The 20,289-nt window shown below is 33.3% G+C and overlaps 2 non-coding genes across 2 annotated transcripts; both read left to right on the plus strand.

The window, feature by feature from the left end:
- Positions 1-15,805: 15,805 nt before the first annotated feature.
- TRNAR-CCU (transfer RNA arginine (anticodon CCU)) lies at positions 15,806-15,878 on the plus strand. Its single transcript has one exon. It is a non-coding gene; the product is annotated as a tRNA-Arg (tRNA).
- A 2,997-nt stretch (positions 15,879-18,875) lies between these two features.
- On the plus strand, positions 18,876-18,948 carry TRNAR-CCU (transfer RNA arginine (anticodon CCU)). The gene has a single exon. It is a non-coding gene; the product is annotated as a tRNA-Arg (tRNA).
- The last annotated feature ends 1,341 nt before the right edge of the window (positions 18,949-20,289 follow it).

Raw genomic sequence — 20,289 nt, forward strand, 5'->3', positions numbered from 1 at the left:
GCAACATTAAAGTTACATATATCTATAGCAAATAATATTTAAGATAAATAAACAGGAATTATTTTACAATTTTGATAATATTGTACTGTACAACAGTGGCATGAATTCATTGCAATATACACCTATGGATACATAAAACTGGGCAATAACACAAATGCACAATATAATTGATTACCTTATGATTATAATATTACTTTTATTACGTACTTTAGTATTGGGTGCAGTAGTTTAGTGGATTTAAAAAGTAACTAATTTAAAATTAATAAACCAAGTTAATTTACTTAGTCAACTCGATGCTAAAATCACTCAACTAAAAATAAAGCACTTTGTCCATGTGGTCCTGTGGCGCAATCGGTCTGTGCGCGGTACTTATAAGACAGTATCTGTTGAACAATCCTGAGGTTGTGAATTCAAGCCTCACCTGGAGCAAATGTAATTTTTTTTCTAATGTCATCAGTTAATAATCATCATCTGCTTCCTGAACATCCTGATATGAAGGCAGAAAAAAAACACAAACATGACTGTTTTTAAGTACCAGTACCCACAGCTGCTTTGGTTCATATGCACTGTAAAAATTACTTTAGTTAGTCAACAAAATGGAATGCAAAAGACTACCTCTTTATTGGTAAAAGAGTTGCATCAATCTGTTTTGCTGCAATGTAACATGAAGGTCCACACTATTAGGTCTGGATAGTACAATCACATTTCATGCTGGGATTTGTAAAGCAAAGAACACAAATAAACGGCTTTCCTATATCGCAACAATTAATGATTATACTAATGAAAAAATCAGTTTCACTCAAAGATGTTACTAAGCCCCAGTGGCCTAATGGATTGTGGGTTCAAGTCCCATCTGGGGTGATAGGATTTATTTCATTAAAACAATATTGGAGATGTTCCTTTCATTCTTGCTTCATACTGCACAAATGGCTCCACCAGAAACTTTAATCTGCTTAACAATCTGGACCTGTTCAGCTTGCAAAATTATTGCCCAGTATCTAAAAGCAGACATTTATCCTAATGACATTGTGGATTAGTTTCCTGAAAAGTTTACTATCACCTGGGACAGTGGCTTCAAGTCCCATCTAGGATGCATGTTCCTTTGTTGCTCATACTCATTCTAGAAGTTATGCTTTTTTTCAATGCAGGTGACTGTCTTAATGGTATTGCAGAAAATCCATATATACCAAAACATACCTATTAAGTTTTAATTGCAATTTAATATCAGAGTGGCTACAAAATAACAATTTCTATTGCAATTGCTGATGGGTTTCTTGAAGTCCTTTCATCCATGTCATCAAAAGAGTAATTTTCTGCCTTTTATATTTCTTTGGACACTGACTTTACTGACAATTTAGGTGCTTCAGACCAAAAAAACAATGATTACCTTTAAATATAGAGCACAAGTGAGATTTAACTTATTTTTATTTAAAGATACTGCATTTTTTGGTATTATAGTGTATATTTTCCCTATGCAACATTAAAGTTACATATATCTATACCAAATATTATTTAAGATAAATAAACAGGAATTATTTTACAATTTTGATAATATTGTACTGTACAACAATGGCATGAATTCATTGCAATATACACCTATGGATACATAAAACAGGGCAATAACACAAATGCACAGTATAATTGATTACCTTATAATTAGAATATTACTTTTATTAGGTACTTTAGTATTGGGTGCAGTAGTTTAGTGGATTTAAAAAGTAACTAATTTAAAATTAATAAACCAAGTTAATTTACTTAGTCAACTCGATGCTAAAATCACTCAACTAAAAATAAAGCGCCTTGTCCATGTGCTCCTGTGGCGCAATCGGTCTGTGCGCGGTACTTATAAGCCAGTATCTGTTGAACAATCCTGAGGTTGTGAATTCAAGCCTCACCTGGAGCAAATGTAATTTTTTTTCTAATGTCATCAGTTAATGATTATCATCTGCTTCCTGAACATCCTGATATAAAGGCAGAAAAAAAACACAAACATGACTGTTTTTAAGTACCAGTACACACAGCTGCTTTGGTTCATATGCACTGTAAAAATTACTTTAGTTAGCCAACAAAATGGAATGCAAAAGACTACCTCTTTATTGGTAAAAGAGTTGCATCAATCTGTTTTGCTGCAATGTAACATGAGGGTCCACACTATTAGGTCTGGATAGTACAATCACATTTCATGCTGGGATTTGTAAAGCAAAGAACACAAATAAACTGCTTTCCTATATCGCAACAATTAATGATTATACTAATGAAAAAATCAGTTTCACGCAAAGATGTTACTAAGCCCCAGTGGCCAAATGGATAATTTACTGGTCTCCTAAGCCTGGGATTGTGGGTTCAAGTCCCATCTGGGGAGATAGGCTTTATTTCATTAAAATAATTTTGGAGATGTTACTTTCATTCTTGCTTCATACTGCACAAATGGCTCCACCAGAAACTTTTATCTGCTTATCAATCCGGAAGTGTTCAGCTTGCAAAATTATGGCCCAGTATCTAAAAGCAGACATTTATCCTAATGACATTGTGGATTAGTTTTCTGAAAAGTTTACTATCACCTGGGACAGTGGCTTCAAGTCCCATCTAGGATGCATGTTCCTTTGTTGCTCATTCTCATTCTAGAAGTTATGATTTTTTTCAATTCAGGTGACTGTCTTAATGGTATTGCAGAAAATCCATATATACCAAAACATACCTATTAAGTTTTAATTGCAATTTAATATCAGAGTGGCTACAAAATAACAATTTCTATTGCAATTGCTGATGGGTTTCTTGAAGTCCTTTCATCCATGTCATCAAAAGGGTAATTTTCTGCCTTTTATATTTCTTTGGACACTGACTTTACTGACAATTTAGGTGCTTCAGACCACAAAAACAATGTTTACCTTTAAATATAGAGCACAAGTGAGATTTAACTTATTTTTATTTAAAGATACTGCATTTTTTGGTATTAGAGTGTATATTTTCCCTATGCAACATTAAAGTTACATATATCTATAGCAAATAATATTTAAGATAAATAAACAGGAATTATTTTACAATTTTGATAATATTGTACTGTACAACAGTGGCATGAATTCATTGCAATATACACCTATGGATACATAAAACTGGGTAATAACACAAATGCACAATATAATTGATTACCTTATGATTAGAATATTACTTTTATTAGGTACTTTAGTATTGGGTGCAGTAGTTTAGTGGATTTAAAAAGTAACTAATTTAAAATTAATAAACCAAGTTAATTTACTTAGTCAACTCGATGCTAAAATCACTCAACTAAAAATAAATTGCTTTGTCCACATGCTCCTGTGGCGCAATCGGTCTGTGCGCGGTACTTATAAGACAGTATCTGTTGAGCAATCCTGAGGTTGTGATTTCAAGCCTCACCTGGAGCAAATGTAATTTTTTTTCTAATGTCATCAGTTAATGATCATCATCTGCTTCCTGAACATCCTGATATGAAGGCAGAAAAAAAACACAAACATGACTGTTTTTAAGTACCAGTACACACAGCTGCTTTGGTTCATATGCACTGTAAACATTACTTTAGTTAGTCAACAAAATGGAATGCAAAAGACTACCTCTTTATTGGTAAAAGAGTTGCATCAATCTGTTTTGCTGCAATGTAACATGAGGGTCCACACTATTAGGTCTGGATAGTACAATCACATTTCATGCTGGGATTTGTAAAGCAAAGAACACAAATAAACTGCTTTCCTATAGCGCAACAATTAATGATTATACTAATGAAAAAATCAGTTTCATGCAAAGATGTTACTAAGCCCCAGTGGCCAAATGGATAATTTACTGGTTTCCTAAGCCTGGGATTGTGGGTTCAAGTCCCATCTGGGGAGATAGGCTTTATTTCATTAAAATAATTTTGGAGATGTTCCTTTCATTCTTGCTTCATACTGCACAAATGGCTCCACCAGAAACTTTTATCTGCTTATCAATCCGGAACTGTTCAGCTTGCAAAATTATGGCCCAGTATCTAAAAGCAGACATTTATCCTAATGACATTGTGGATTAGTTTTCTGAAAAGTTTTCTGAAAAGTTTTCTATCACCTGGGACAGCGGCTTCAAGTCCCATCTAGGATGCATGTTCCTTTGTTGCTCATTTTCATTCTAGAAGTTATGCTTTTTTTCAATTCAGGTGACTGTCTTAATGGTATTGCAGAAAATCCATATATACCAAAACATACCTATTAAGTTTTAATTGCAATTTAATATCAGAGTGGCTACAAAATAACAATTTCTATTGCAATTGCTGATGGGTTTCTTGAAGTCCTTTCATCCATGTCATCAAAAGAGTAATTTTCTGCCTTTTATATTTCTTTGGACACTGACTTTACTGACAATTTAGGTGCTTCAGACCAAAAAAACAATGTTTACCTTTAAATATAGAGCACAAGTGAGATTTAACTTATTTTTATTTAAAGGTACTGCATTTTTTGGTATTATAGTGTATATTTCCCCTATGCAACATTAAAGTTACATATATCTATACCAAATATTATTTAAGATAAATAAACAGGAATTATTTTACAATTTTGATAATATTGTACTGTACAACAATGGCATGAATTCATTGCAATATACACCTATGGATACATAAAACTGGGCAATAACACAAATGCACAATATAATTGATTACCTTATGATTAGAATATTACTTTTATTAGGTACTTTAGTATTGGGTGCAGTAGTTTAGTGGATTTAAAAAGTAACTAATTTAAAATTAATAAACCAAGTTAATTTACTTAGTCAACTCAATGCTAAAATCACTCAACTAAAAATAAATCGCCTTGTCCATGTGCTCCTGTGGCGCAATCGGTCTGTGCGCGGTACTTATAAGACAGTATCTGTTGAGCAATCCTGAGGTTGTGAATTCAAGCCTCACCTGGAGCAAATGTAATTTTTTTTCTAATGTCATCAGTTAATGATTATCATCTGCTTCCTGAACATCCTGATATGAAGGCAGAAAAAAAACACAAACATGACTGTTTTTAAGTACCAGTACACACAGCTGCTTTGGTTCATATTCACTGTAAAAATTACTTTAGTTAGTCAACAAAATGGAATGCAAAAGACTACCTCTTTATTGGTAAAAGAGTTGCATCAATCTGTTTTGCTGCAATGTAACATGAGGGTCCACACTATTAGGTCTGGATAGTACAATCACATTTCATGCTGGGATTTGTAAAGCAAAGAACACAAATAAACGGCTTTCCTATATCGCAACAATTAATGATTATACTAATGAAAAAATCAGTTTCACTCAAAGATGTTACTAAACCCCAGTGGCCTAATGGATAAGGCACAGGCATCCTAAGCCAGGGATTGTGGGTTCAAGTCCCATCTGGGGAGATAGGCTTTATTTCATTCAAATAATTTTGGAGATGTTCCTTTTATTCTTGCTTCATACTGCACAAATGGCTCCACCAGAAACTTTTATCTGCTTATCAATCCGGAACTGTTCAGCTTGCAAAATTATGGCCCAGTATCTAAAAGCAGACATTTATCCTAATGACATTGTGGATTAGTTTTCTGAAAAGTTTACTATCACCTGGGACAGTGGCTTCAAGTCCCATCTAGGATGCATGTTCCTTTGTTGCTCATTCTCATTCTAGAAGTTATGCTTTTTTTCAATTCAGGTGACTGTCTTAATGGTATTGCAGAAAATCCATATGTACCAAAACATACCTATTAAGTTTTAATTGCAATTTAATATCAGAGTGGCTACAAAATAACAATTTCTATTGCAATTGCTGATGGGTTTCTTGAAGTCCTTTCATCCATGTCATCAAAAGGGTAATTTTCTGCCTTTTATATTTCTTTGGACACTGACTTTACTGACAATTTAGGTGCTTCAGACCAAAAAAACAATGTTTACCTTTAAATATAGAGCACAAGTGAGATTTAACTTATTTTTATTTAAAGATACTGCATTTTTTGGTATTAGAGTGTATATTTTCCATATGCAACATTAAAGTTACATATATCTATAGCAAATAATATTTAAGATAAATAAACAGGAATTATTTTACAATTTTGATAATATTGTACTGTACAACAGTGGCATGAATTCATTGCAATATACACCTATGGATACATAAAACTGGGCAATAACACAAATGCACAATATAATTGATTACCTTATGATTATAATATTACTTTTATTAGGTACTTTAGTATTGGGTGCAGTAGTTTAGTGGATTTAAAAAGTAACTAATTTAAAATTAATAAACCAAGTTAATTTACTTAGTCAACTCGATGCTAAAATCACTCAACTAAAAATAAAGCACTTTGTCCATGTGGTCCTGTGGCGCAATCGGTCTGTGCGCGGTACTTATAAGACAGTATCTGTTGAACAATCCTGAGGTTGTGAATTCAAGCCTCACCTGGAGCAAATGTAATTTTTTTTCTAATGTCATCAGTTAATAATCATCATCTGCTTCCTGAACATCCTGATATGAAGGCAGAAAAAAAACACAAACATGACTGTTTTTAAGTACCAGTACCCACAGCTGCTTTGGTTCATATGCACTGTAAAAATTACTTTAGTTAGTCAACAAAATGGAATGCAAAAGACTACCTCTTTATTGGTAAAAGAGTTGCATCAATCTGTTTTGCTGCAATGTAACATGAAGGTCCACACTATTAGGTCTGGATAGTACAATCACATTTCATGCTGGGATTTGTAAAGCAAAGAACACAAATAAACGGCTTTCCTATATCGCAACAATTAATGATTATACTAATGAAAAAATCAGTTTCACTCAAAGATGTTACTAAGCCCCAGTGGCCTAATGGATTGTGGGTTCAAGTCCCATCTGGGGTGATAGGATTTATTTCATTAAAACAATATTGGAGATGTTCCTTTCATTCTTGCTTCATACTGCACAAATGGCTCCACCAGAAACTTTAATCTGCTTAACAATCTGGAACTGTTCAGCTTGCAAAATTATTGCCCAGTATCTAAAAGCAGACATTTATCCTAATGACATTGTGGATTAGTTTCCTGAAAAGTTTACTATCACCTGGGACAGTGGCTTCAAGTCCCATCTAGGATGCATGTTCCTTTGTTGCTCATACTCATTCTAGAAGTTATGCTTTTTTTCAATGCAGGTGACTGTCTTAATGGTATTGCAGAAAATCCATATATACCAAAACATACCTATTAAGTTTTAATTGCAATTTAATATCAGAGTGGCTACAAAATAACAATTTCTATTGCAATTGCTGATGGGTTTCTTGAAGTCCTTTCATCCATGTCATCAAAAGAGTAATTTTCTGCCTTTTATATTTCTTTGGACACTGACTTTACTGACAATTTAGGTGCTTCAGACCAAAAAAACAATGATTACCTTTAAATATAGAGCACAAGTGAGATTTAACTTATTTTTATTTAAAGATACTGCATTTTTTGGTATTATAGTGTATATTTTCCCTATGCAACATTAAAGTTACATATATCTATACCAAATATTATTTAAGATAAATAAACAGGAATTATTTTACAATTTTGATAATATTGTACTGTACAACAATGGCATGAATTCATTGCAATATACACCTATGGATACATAAAACAGGGCAATAACACAAATGCACAGTATAATTGATTACCTTATAATTAGAATATTACTTTTATTAGGTACTTTAGTATTGGGTGCAGTAGTTTAGTGGATTTAAAAAGTAACTAATTTAAAATTAATAAACCAAGTTAATTTACTTAGTCAACTCGATGCTAAAATCACTCAACTAAAAATAAAGCACCTTGTCCATGTGCTCCTGTGGCGCAATCAGTCTGTGCGCGGTACTTATAAGCCAGTATCTGTTGAACAATCCTGAGGTTGTGAATTCAAGCCTCACCTGGAGCAAATGTAATTTTTTTTCTAATGTCATCAGTTAATGATTATCATCTGCTTCCTGAACATCCTGATATAAAGGCAGAAAAAAAACACAAACATGACTGTTTTTAAGTACCAGTACACACAGCTGCTTTGGTTCATATGCACTGTAAAAATTACTTTAGTTAGCCAACAAAATGGAATGCAAAAGACTACCTCTTTATTGGTAAAAGAGTTGCATCAATCTGTTTTGCTGCAATGTAACATGAGGGTCCACACTATTAGGTCTGGATAGTACAATCACATTTCATGCTGGGATTTGTAAAGCAAAGAACACAAATAAACTGCTTTCCTATATCGCAACAATTAATGATTATACTAATGAAAAAATCAGTTTCACGCAAAGATGTTACTAAGCCCCAGTGGCCAAATGGATAATTTACTGGTCTCCTAAGCCTGGGATTGTGGGTTCAAGTCCCATCTGGGGAGATAGGCTTTATTTCATTAAAATAATTTTGGAGATGTTACTTTCATTCTTGCTTCATACTGCACAAATGGCTCCACCAGAAACTTTTATCTGCTTATCAATCCGGAAGTGTTCAGCTTGCAAAATTATGGCCCAGTATCTAAAAGCAGACATTTATCCTAATGACATTGTGGATTAGTTTTCTGAAAAGTTTACTATCACCTGGGACAGTGGCTTCAAGTCCCATCTAGGATGCATGTTCCTTTGTTGCTCATTCTCATTCTAGAAGTTATGATTTTTTTCAATTCAGGTGACTGTCTTAATGGTATTGCAGAAAATCCATATATACCAAAACATACCTATTAAGTTTTAATTGCAATTTAATATCAGAGTGGCTACAAAATAACAATTTCTATTGCAATTGCTGATGGGTTTCTTGAAGTCCTTTCATCCATGTCATCAAAAGGGTAATTTTCTGCCTTTTATATTTCTTTGGACACTGACTTTACTGACAATTTAGGTGCTTCAGACCACAAAAACAATGTTTACCTTTAAATATAGAGCACAAGTGAGATTTAACTTATTTTTATTTAAAGATACTGCATTTTTTGGTATTAGAGTGTATATTTTCCCTATGCAACATTAAAGTTACATATATCTATAGCAAATAATATTTAAGATAAATAAACAGGAATTATTTTACAATTTTGATAATATTGTACTGTACAACAGTGGCATGAATTCATTGCAATATACACCTATGGATACATAAAACTGGGTAATAACACAAATGCACTATATAATTGATTACCTTATGATTAGAATATTACTTTTATTAGGTACTTTAGTATTGGGTGCAGTAGTTTAGTGGATTTAAAAAGTAACTAATTTAAAATTAATAAACCAAGTTAATTTACTTAGTCAACTCGATGCTAAAATCACTCAACTAAAAATAAATTGCTTTGTCCACATGCTCCTGTGGCGCAATCGGTCTGTGCGCGGTACTTATAAGACAGTATCTGTTGAGCAATCCTGAGGTTGTGATTTCAAGCCTCACCTGGAGCAAATGTAATTTTTTTTCTAATGTCATCAGTTAATGATCATCATCTGCTTCCTGAACATCCTGATATGAAGGCAGAAAAAAAACACAAACATGACTGTTTTTAAGTACCAGTACACACAGCTGCTTTGGTTCATATGCACTGTAAACATTACTTTAGTTAGTCAACAAAATGGAATGCAAAAGACTACCTCTTTATTGGTAAAAGAGTTGCATCAATCTGTTTTGCTGCAATGTAACATGAGGGTCCACACTATTAGGTCTGGATAGTACAATCACATTTCATGCTGGGATTTGTAAAGCAAAGAACACAAATAAACTGCTTTCCTATATCGCAACAATTAATGATTATACTAATGAAAAAATCAGTTTCACGCAAAGATGTTACTAAGCCCCAGTGGCCAAATGGATAATTTACTGGTCTCCTAAGCCTGGGATTGTGGGTTCAAGTCCCATCTGGGGAGATAGGCTTTATTTCATTAAAATAATTTTGGAGATGTTCCTTTCATTCTTGCTTCATACTGCACAAATGGCTCCACCAGAAACTTTTATCTGCTTATCAATCCGGAACTGTTCAGCTTGCAAAATTATGGCCCAGTATCTAAAAGCAGACATTTATCCTAATGACATTGTGGATTAGTTTTCTGAAAAGTTTTCTGAAAAGTTTTCTATCACCTGGGACAGCGGCTTCAAGTCCCATCTAGGATGCATGTTCCTTTGTTGCTCATTTTCATTCTAGAAGTTATGCTTTTTTTCAATTCAGGTGACTGTCTTAATGGTATTGCAGAAAATCCATATATACCAAAACATACCTATTAAGTTTTAATTGCAATTTAATATCAGAGTGGCTACAAAATAACAATTTCTATTGCAATTGCTGATGGGTTTCTTGAAGTCCTTTCATCCATGTCATCAAAAGAGTAATTTTCTGCCTTTTATATTTCTTTGGACACTGACTTTACTGACAATTTAGGTGCTTCAGACCAAAAAAACAATGTTTACCTTTAAATATAGAGCACAAGTGAGATTTAACTTATTTTTATTTAAAGGTACTGCATTTTTTGGTATTATAGTGTATATTTCCCCTATGCAACATTAAAGTTACATATATCTATACCAAATATTATTTAAGATAAATAAACAGGAATTATTTTACAATTTTGATAATATTGTACTGTACAACAATGGCATGAATTCATTGCAATATACACCTATGGATACATAAAACTGGGCAATAACACAAATGCACAATATAATTGATTACCTTATGATTAGAATATTACTTTTATTAGGTACTTTAGTATTGGGTGCAGTAGTTTAGTGGATTTAAAAAGTAACTAATTTAAAATTAATAAACCAAGTTAATTTACTTAGTCAACTCAAAGCTAAAATCACTCAACTAAAAATAAATCGCTTTGTCCATGTGCTCCTGTGGCGCAATCGGTCTGTGCGCGGTACTTATAAGACAGTATCTGTTGAGCAATCCTGAGGTTGTGAATTCAAGCCTCACCTGGAGCAAATGTAATTTTTTTTCTAATGTCATCAGTTAATGATTATCATCTGCTTCCTGAACATCCTGATATGAAGGCAGAAAAAAAACACAAACATGACTGTTTTTAAGTACCAGTACACACAGCTGCTTTGGTTCATATTCACTGTAAAAATTACTTTAGTTAGTCAACAAAATGGAATGCAAAAGACTACCTCTTTATTGGTAAAAGAGTTGCATCAATCTGTTTTGCTGCAATGTAACATGAGGGTCCACACTATTAGGTCTGGATAGTACAATCACATTTCATGCTGGGATTTGTAAAGCAAAGAACACAAATAAACGGCTTTCCTATATCGCAACAATTAATGATTATACTAATGAAAAAATCAGTTTCACTCAAAGATGTTACTAAACCCCAGTGGCCTAATGGATAAGGCACAGGCATCCTAAGCCAGGGATTGTGGGTTCAAGTCCCATCTGGGGAGATAGGCTTTATTTCATTCAAATAATTTTGGAGATGTTCCTTTTATTCTTGCTTCATACTGCACAAATGGCTCCACCAGAAACTTTTATCTGCTTATCAATCCGGAACTGTTCAGCTTGCAAAATTATGGCCCAGTATCTAAAAGCAGACATTTATCCTAATGACATTGTGGATTAGTTTTCTGAAAAGTTTACTATCACCTGGGACAGTGGCTTCAAGTCCCATCTAGGATGCATGTTCCTTTGTTGCTCATTCTCATTCTAGAAGTTATGCTTTTTTTCAATTCAGGTGACTGTCTTAATGGTATTGCAGAAAATCCATATGTACCAAAACATACCTATTAAGTTTTAATTGCAATTTAATATCAGAGTGGCTACAAAATAACAATTTCTATTGCAATTGCTGATGGGTTTCTTGAAGTCCTTTCATCCATGTCATCAAAAGGGTAATTTTCTGCCTTTTATATTTCTTTGGACACTGACTTTACTGACAATTTAGGTGCTTCAGACCAAAAAAACAATGTTTACCTTTAAATATAGAGCACAAGTGAGATTTAACTTATTTTTATTTAAAGATACTGCATTTTTTGGTATTATAGTGTACATTTTCCCTATGCAACATTAAAGTTACATATATCTATACCAAATATTATTTAAGATAAATAAACAGGAATTATCTTACAATTTTGATAATATTGTACTGTACAACAATGGCATGAATTCATTGCAATATACACCTATGGATACATAAAACTGGGCAATAACACAAATGCACAATATAATTGATTACCTTATGATTAGAATATTACTTTTATTAGGTACTTTAGAATTGGGTGCAGTAGTTTAGTGGATTTAAAAAGTAACTAATTTAAAATTAATAAACCAAGTTAATTTACTTAGTCAACTCGATGCTAAAATCACTCAACTAAAAATAAAGCGCTTTGTCCATGTGCTCCTGTGGCACAATCGGTCTGTGCGCGGTACTTATAAGACAGTATCTGTTGAGCAATCCTGAGGTTGTGAATTCAAGCCTCACCTGGAGCAAATGTAATTTTTTTTCTAATGTCATCAGTTAATGATTATCATCTGCTACCTGAACATCCTGATATGAAGGCAGAAAAAAAAACTCAAACATGACTGTTTTTAAGGTACCAGTACACACAGCTGCTTTGGTTCATATGCACTGTAAACATTACTTTAGTTAGTCAACAAAATGGAATGCAAAAGACTACCTCTTTATTGGTAAAAGAGTTGCATCAATCTGTTTTGCTGCAATGTAACATGAGGGTCCACACTATTAGGTCTGGATAGTACAATCACATTTCATGCTGGGATTTGTAAAGCAAAGAACACAATTAAACGGCTTTCCTATATCGCAACAATTAATGATTATACTAATGAAAAAATCAGTTTCACTCAAAGATGTTACTAAGACCCAGTGGCATAATGGATAAGGCACTGGCCTCCTAAGCCAGGGATTGTGGGTTCAAGTCCCATCTGGGGTGATAGGCTTTATTTCATTAAAATAATTTTGGAGATGTTCCTTTCATTCAGTATGAAGATACTGCACAAATGGCTCCACCAGAAACTTTTATCTGCTTATCAATCCGGAACTGTTCAGCTTGCAAAGTTATGGCCCAGTATCTAAAAGCAGACATTTATCCTAATGACATTGTGGATTAGTTTTCTGAAAAGTTTTCTATCACCTGGGACAGTGGCTTCAAGTCCCATCTAGGATGCATGTTCCTTTGTTGCTCATTCTCATTCTAGAAGTTATGCTTTTTTTCAATTCAGGTGACTGTCTTAATGGTATTTCAGAAAATCCATATATACCAAAACATACCTATTAAGTTTTAATTGCAATTTAATATCAGAGTGGCTACAAAATAACAATTTCTATTGCAATTGCTGATGGGTTTCTTGAAGTCCTTTCATCCATGTCATCAAAAGGGTAATTTTCTGCCTTTTATATTTCTTTGGACACTGACTTTACTGACAATTTAGGTGCTTCAGACCAAAAAAACAATGTTTACCTTTAAATATAGAGCACAAGTGAGATTTAACTTATTTTTATTTAAAGATACTGCATTTTTTGGTATTATAGTGTATATTTTCCCTATGCAACATTAAAGTTACATATATCTATACCAAATATTATTTAAGATAAATAAACAGGAATTATTTTACAATTTTGATAATATTGTACTGTACAACAATGGCATGAATTCATTGCAATATACACCTATGGATACATAAAACTGGGCAATAACACAAATGCACAATATAATTGATTACCTTATGATTAGAATATTACTTTTATTAGGTACTTTAGTATTGGGTGCAGTAGTTTAGTGGATTTAAAAAGTAACTAATTTAAAATTAATAAACCAAGTTAATTTACTTAGTCAACTCGATGCTAAAATCACTCAACTAAAAATAAAGCGCTTTGTCCATGTGCTCCTGTGGCGCAATCGGTCTGTGCGCTGTACTTATAAGACAGTATCTGTTGAGCAATCCTGAGGTTGTGAATTCAAGCCTCACATGGAGCAAATGTAATTTTTTTTCTAATGTCATCAGTTAATGATTATCATCTGCTACCTGAACATCCTGATATGAAGGCAGAAAAAAAAACTCAAACATGACTGTTTTTAAGGTACCAGTACACACAGCTGCTTTGGTTCATATGCACTGTAAACATTACTTTAGTTAGTCAACAAAATGGAATGCAAAAGACTACCTCTTTATTGGTAAAAGAGTTGCATCAATCTGTTTTGCTGCAATGTAACATGAGGGTCCACACTATTAGGTCTGGATAGTACAATCACATTTCATGCTGGGATTTGTAAAGCAAAGAACACAATTAAACGGCTTTCCTATATCGCAACAATTAATGATTATACTAATGAAAAAATCAGTTTCACTCAAAGATGTTACTAAGACCCAGTGGCATAATGGATAAGGCACTGGCCTCCTAAGCCAGGGATTGTGGGTTCAAGTCCCATCTGGGGTGATAGGCTTTATTTCATTAAAATAATTTTGGAGATGTTCCTTTCATTCAGTATGAAGATACTGCACAAATGGCTCCACCAGAAACTTTTATCTGCTTATCAATCCGGAACTGTTCAGCTTGCAAAGTTATGGCCCAGTATCTAAAAGCAGACATTTATCCTAATGACATTGTGGATTAGTTTTCTGAAAAGTTTTCTATCACCTGGGACAGTGGCTTCAAGTCCCATCTAGGATGCATGTTCCTTTGTTGCTCATTCTCATTCTAGAAGTTATGCTTTTTTTCAATTCAGGTGACTGTCTTAATGGTATTTCAGAAAATCCATATATACCAAAACATACCTATTAAGTTTTAATTGCAATTTAATATCAGAGTGGCTACAAAATAACAATTTCTATTGCAATTGCTGATGGGTTTCTTGAAGTCCTTTCATCCATGTCATCAAAAGGGTAATTTTCTGCCTTTTATATTTCTTTGGACACTGACTTTACTGACAATTTAGGTGCTTCAGACCAAAAAAACAATGTTTACCTTTAAATATAGAGCACAAGTGAGATTTAACTTATTTTTATTTAAAGATACTGCATTTTTTGGTATTATAGTGTATATTTTCCCTATGCAACATTAAAGTTACATATATCTATACCAAATATTATTTAAGATAAATAAACAGGAATTATTTTACAATTTTGATAATATTGTACTGTACAACAATGGCATGAATTCATTGCAATATACACCTATGGATACATAAAACTGGGCAATAACACAAATGCACAATATAATTGATTACCTTATGATTAGAATATTACTTTTATTAGGTACTTTAGTATTGGGTGCAGTAGTTTAGTGGATTTAAAAAGTAACTAATTTAAAATTAATAAACCAAGTTAATTTACTTAGTCAACTCGATGCTAAAATCACTCAACTAAAAATAAAGCGCTTTGTCCATGTGCTCCTGTGGCGCAATCGGTCTGTGCGCTGTACTTATAAGACAGTATCTGTTGAGCAATCCTGAGGTTGTGAATTCAAGCCTCACATGGAGCAAATGTAATTTTTTTTCTAATGTCATCAGTTAATGATTATCATCTGCTACCTTAACATCCTGATATGAAGGCAGAAAAAAAAACTCAAACATGACTGTTTTTAAGGTACCAGTACACACAGCTGCTTTGGTTCATATGCACTGTAAACATTACTTTAGTTAGTCAACAAAATGGAATGCAAAAGACTACCTCTTTATTGGTAAAAGAGTTGCATCAATCTGTTTTGCTGCAATGTAACATGAGGGTCCACACTATTAGGTCTGGATAGTACAATCACATTTCATGCTGGGATTTGTAAAGCAAAGAACACAAATAAACGGCTTTCCTATATCGCAACAATTAATGATTATACTAATGAAAAAATCAGTTTCACTCAAAGATGTTACTAAGACCCAGTGGCCTAATGGATAAGGCACTGGCCTCCTAAGCCAGGGATTGTGGGTTCAAGTCCCATCTGGGGTGATAGGCTTTATTTCATTAAAATAATTTTGGAGATGTTCCTTTCATTCTTGCTTCATACTGCACAAATGGCTCCACCAGAAACTTTTATCTGCTTATCAATCCGGAACTGTTCAGCTTGCAAAATTATGGCCCAGTATCTAAAAGCAGACATTTATCCTAATGACATTGTGGATTAGTTTTCTGAAAAGTTTTCTATCACCTGGGACAGTGGCTTCAAGTCCCATCTAGGATGCATGTTCCTTTGTTGCTCATTCTCATTCTAGAAGTTATGCTTTTTTTCAATTCAGGTGACTGTCTTAATGGTATTGCAGAAAATCCATATATACCAAAACATACCTATTAAGTTTTAATTGCAATTTAATATCAGAGTGGCTACAAAATAACAATTTCTATTGCAATTGCTGATGGGTTTCTTGAAGTCCTTTCATCCATGTCATCAAAAGGGTAATTTTCTGCCTTTTATATTTCTTTGGACACTGACTTTACTGACAATTTAGGTGCTTCAGACCAAAAAAACAATGTTTACCTTTAAATATAGAGCACAAGTGAGATTTAACTTATTTTTATTTAAAGATACTGCATTTTTTGGTATTATAGTGTATATTTTCCCTATGCAACATTAAAGTTACATATATCTATACCAAATATTATTTAAGATAAATAAACAGGAATTATTTTACAATTTTGATAATATTGTACTGTACAACAATGGCATGAATTCATTGCAATATACACCTATGGATACATAAAACTGGGCAATAACACAAATGCACAATATAATTGATTACCTTATGATTAGAATATTACTTTTATTAGGTACTTTAGTATTGGGTGCAGTAGTTTAGTGGATTTAAAAAGTAACTAATTTAAAATTAATAAACCAAGTTAATTTACTTAGTCAACTCGATGCTAAAATCACTCAACTAAAAATAAAGCGCTTTGTCCATGTGCTCCTGTGGCGCAATCGGTCTGTGCGCGGTACTTATAAGACAGTATCTGTTGAGCAATCCTGAGGTTGTGAATTCAAGCCTCACATGGAGCAAATGTAATTTTTTTTCTAATGTCATCAGTTAATGATTATCATCTGCTACCTTAACATCCTGATATGAAGGCAGAAAAAAAAACTCAAACATGACTGTTTTTAAGGTACCAGTACACACAGCTGCTTTGGTTCATATGCACTGTAAACATTACTTTAGTTAGTCAACAAAATGGAATGCAAAAGACTACCTCTTTATTGGTAAAAGAGTTGCATTACTTTAGTTAGTCAACAAAATGGAATGCAAAAGACTACCTCTTTATTGGTAAAAGAGTTGCATCAATCTGTTTTGCTGCAATGTAACATGAGGGTCCACACTATTAGGTCTGGATAGTACAATCACATTTCATGCTGGGATTTGTAAAGCAAAGAACACAAATAAACGGCTTTCCTATATCGCAACAATTAATGATTATACTAATGAAAAAATCAGTTTCACACAAAGATGTTACTAAGCCCCACTGGCCTAATGGATAAGGTACTGGCTTCCTAAGCCAGGGATTGTGGGTTCAAGTCCCATCTGGGGAGATAGGCTTTATTTCATTAAAATAATTTTGGAGATGTTCCTTTTATTCTTGCTTCATACTGCACAAATGGCTCCACCAGAAACTTTTATCTGCTTATCAATCCGGAACTGTTCAGCTTGCAAAATTATGGCCCAGTATCTAAAAGCAGACATTTATCCTAATGACATTGTGGATTAGTTTTCTGAAAAGTTTACTATCACCTGGGACAGTGGCTTCAAGTCCCATCTAGGATGCATGTTCCTTTGTTGCTCATTCTCATTCTAGAAGTTATGCTTTTTTTCAATTCAGGTGACTGTCTTAATGGTATTGCAGAAAATCCATATGTACCAAAACATACCTATTAAGTTTTAATTGCAATTTAATATCAGAGTGGCTACAAAATAACAATTTCTATTGCAATTGCTGATGGGTTTCTTGAAGTCCTTTCATCCATGTCATCAAAAGGGTAATTTTCTGCCTTTTATATTTCTTTGGACACTGACTTTACTGACAATTTAGGTGCTTCAGACCAAAAAAACAATGTTTACCTTTAAATATAGAGCACAAGTGAGATTTAACTTATTTTTATTTAAAGATACTGCATTTTTTGGTATTATAGTGTACATTTTCCCTATGCAACATTAAAGTTACATATATCTATACCAAATATTATTTAAGATAAATAAACAGGAATTATCTTACAATTTTGATAATATTGTACTGTACAACAATGGCATGAATTCATTGCAATATACACCTATGGATACATAAAACTGGGCAATAACACAAATGCACAATATAATTGATTACCTTATGATTAGAATATTACTTTTATTAGGTACTTTAGAATTGGGTGCAGTAGTTTAGTGGATTTAAAAAGTAACTAATTTAAAATTAATAAACCAAGTTAATTTACTTAGTCAACTCGATGCTAAAATCACTCAACTAAAAATAAAGCGCTTTGTCCATGTGCTCCTGTGGCGCAATCGGTCTGTGCGCGGTACTTATAAGACAGTATCTGTTGAGCAATCCTGAGGTTGTGAATTCAAGCCTCACCTGGAGCAAATGTAATTTTTTTTCTAATGTCATCAGTTAATGATTATCATCTGCTACCTGAACATCCTGATATGAAGGCAGAAAAAAAAACTCAAACATGACTGTTTTTAAGGTACCAGTACACACAGCTGCTTTGGTTCATATGCACTGTAAACATTACTTTAGTTAGTCAACAAAATGGAATGCAAAAGACTACCTCTTTATTGGTAAAAGAGTTGCATCAATCTGTTTTGCTGCAATGTAACATGAGGGTTCACACTATTAGGTCTGGATAGTACAATCACATTTCATGCTGGGATTTGTAAAGCAAAGAACACAAATAAACGGCTTTCCTATATCGCAACAATTAATGATTATACTAATGAAAAAATCAGTTTCACTCAAAGATGTTACTAAGACCCAGTGGCCTAATGGATAAGGCACTGGCCTCCTAAGCCAGGGATTGTGGGTTCAAGTCCCATCTGGGGTGATAGGCTTTATTTCATTAAAATAATTTTGGAGATGTTCCTTTCATTCTTGCTTCATACTGCACAAATGGCTCCACCAGAAACTTTTATCTGCTTATCAATCCGGAACTGTTCAGCTTGCAAAATTATGGCCCAGTATCTAAAAGCAGACATTTATCCTAATGACATTGTGGATTAGTTTTCTGAAAAGTTTTCTGAAAAGTTTTCTATCACCTGGGACAGCGGCTTCAAGTCCCATCTAGGATGCATGTTCCTTTGTTGCTCATTTTCATTCTAGAAGTTATGCTTTTTTTCAATTCAGGTGACTGTCTTAATGGTATTGCAGAAAATCCATATATACCAAAACATACCTATTAAGTTTTAATTGCAATTTAATATCAGAGTGGCTACAAAATAACAATTTCTATTGCAATTGCTGATGGGTTTCTTGAAGTCCTTTCATCCATGTCATCAAAAGAGTAATTTTCTGCCTTTTATATTTCTTTGGACACTGACTTTACTGACAATTTAGGTGCTTCAGACCAAAAAAACAATGTTTACCTTTAAATATAGAGCACAAGTGAGATTTAACTTATTTTTATTTAAAGATACTGCATTTTTTGGTATTATAGTGTATATTTTCCCTATGCAACATTAAAGTTACATATATCTATACCAAATATTATTTAAGATAAATAAACAGGAATTATTTTACAATTTTGATAATATTGTACTGTACAACAATGGCATGAATTCATTGCAATATACACCTATGGATACATAAAACTGGGCAATAACACAAATGCACAATATAATTGATTACCTTATGATTAGAATATTACTTTTATTAGGTACTTTAGTATTGGGTGCAGTAGTTTAGTGGATTTAAAAAGTAACTAATTTAAAATTAATAAACCAAGTTAATTTACTTAGTCAACTCGATGCTAAAATCACTCAACTAAAAATAAATCGCTTTGTCCATGTGCTCCTGTGGCGCAATCGGTCTGTGCGCGGTACTTATAAGACAGTATCTGTTGAGCAATCCTGAGGTTGTGAATTCAAGCCTCACCTGGAGCAAATGTAATTTTTTTTCTAATGTCATCAGTTAATGATTATCATCTGCTTCCTGAACATCCTGATATGAAGGCAGAAAAAAAACACAAACATGACTGTTTTTAAGTACCAGTACACACAGCTGCTTTGGTTCATATGCACTGTAAACATTACTTTAGTTAGTCAACAAAATGGAATGCAAAAGACTACCTCTTTATTGGTAAAAGAGTTGCATCAATCTGTTTTGCTGCAATGTAACATGAGGATCCACACTATTAGGTCTGGATAGTACAATCACATTTCATGCTGGG

The sequence above is a fragment of the Taudactylus pleione genome, unplaced genomic scaffold (assembly GCF_031769625.1).
Source record: "Taudactylus pleione unplaced genomic scaffold, aTauple2 ptg000473l, whole genome shotgun sequence".
Lineage (NCBI taxonomy): Eukaryota > Metazoa > Chordata > Amphibia > Anura > Myobatrachidae > Taudactylus > Taudactylus pleione.